The sequence below is a fragment of the Canis aureus genome, chromosome 21, assembly GCF_053574225.1.
Source record: "Canis aureus isolate CA01 chromosome 21, VMU_Caureus_v.1.0, whole genome shotgun sequence".
NCBI classification, from domain to species: domain Eukaryota; kingdom Metazoa; phylum Chordata; class Mammalia; order Carnivora; family Canidae; genus Canis; species Canis aureus.
In genome coordinates, this window is record NC_135631.1 from 31,713,710 (window position 1) to 31,715,103 (window position 1,394).

General features: G+C 30.8%; 1 non-coding gene across 1 annotated transcript; it reads left to right on the plus strand.

Annotated features, from left to right (window-relative positions):
- The first annotated feature begins 880 nt into the window (after nt 1-880).
- LOC144293554 (U6 spliceosomal RNA) lies at nt 881-986 on the plus strand. Its single transcript, XR_013360762.1, has one exon. It is a non-coding gene; the product is annotated as a U6 spliceosomal RNA (small nuclear RNA).
- Nucleotides 987-1,394: the final 408 nt, after the last annotated feature.

A 1,394-nucleotide genomic window follows, 5' to 3' on the forward strand; every position in this document is an offset into this window, starting at 1 on the left:
TTACGTGAGAGGTATTCATTCATACATATATTACATATGTTTCAAATTAAAGGTCAGATAAATTGATAATGCTTCAAAGATAGTGATGTGGATATTTTTATTGTATTCAAACATTTTCAGCCCTAATCCTTACACTTTATAGACAGAATTCTTATGATTTTAAAGAAATACTTTCCAGGAGGATAAAAACTTTGTGGTAAAAGATAAATACAAAGGATAAAGAGTCAATTAGCTGGATATTAGTTTTCAAAAAGATAAACTGTAGACAAGGATCTCAATTATTGTTTTTATAATTCTATTTTATTTTTATTTGAAAGAGCACAAAGGTCATTGCTCTTAATGCACATGCCTCATAAAGAACTATAAGGTTTTTCATTTGCTATCTGTTACCCACTGATGTCTGGATAAATCTTTACAGTACCATAAATTTCCACAATATAAACTCAATAAAAGGCTACATGGCATGCACTCTGGAAACATCTGCACTTGCCATCTATAATATTTCTATGCCAAAGAAGAGATTGTGTTCAACCTTCCCTTTAAACAATACTAACTAATTTGGTGCAAGTCTTTGGCTTACGGTACAAAGATTTCTCTTGGATAGGAACAGGAAAAAAAATCAGTATCTTAGGCTTTTAATGTTGAGACTGGAAAACTGCCCTTTGCTTCATGTAGTCATTTCATCAAAGCAAACTACAAGCTCAAAATCATTTTTGATACCAAAACTATACCACAAAGCCTGCAAATATGCTATCTGGTGCTCTTCCATAACCACAGAAATTGAAGGAATATTTGCTATCATTTATAGTTTAATTCTATATTTAAGTAGCAAAAGAGAGGTCACCAAGTATACAATATGTCATTTAATAAGAATGTGAGTGCTCTCCTCACATATATTTTTTTTAAAAAAAGGAATGATACAGAGAAGCCTAGCATATCTCCTGTGCCAGGATGATATGCAAATTTGTGAAGCGTTCCATATTGGGGGACAGAAAAAAAGAATGTGAACTAGTTCTATAAAAATAAGGGTACTGAATTGTCTCTGGATTGAAGCTGAAAAAATTCCCAATGATTATAATTTTCACCTGCAACATGAAATTGCTGTTGTAAATTTGTCAAACCTAAAAAAATTAAAAGAATAGGATAAGTATATCTCAAGTTTTTTTGAAACTGAACTCTTGAACTCACTTCTCAAAAAAAAAAAAAGCTTTTTGTTTAATAGACTGTCATGTAAATTCAAATTCAAACGGATAAAGAATGTTTACAGAAGAGAGTGAATAAAACATGAAAACCATGGAATTTTAAACAGAGTTAATGCTGTAGGGAAATGTATTAATACTGCATTTGTAGAAAAATATGGGAATTTGATGAGGAAAGGCTAAATAAGGATTTTG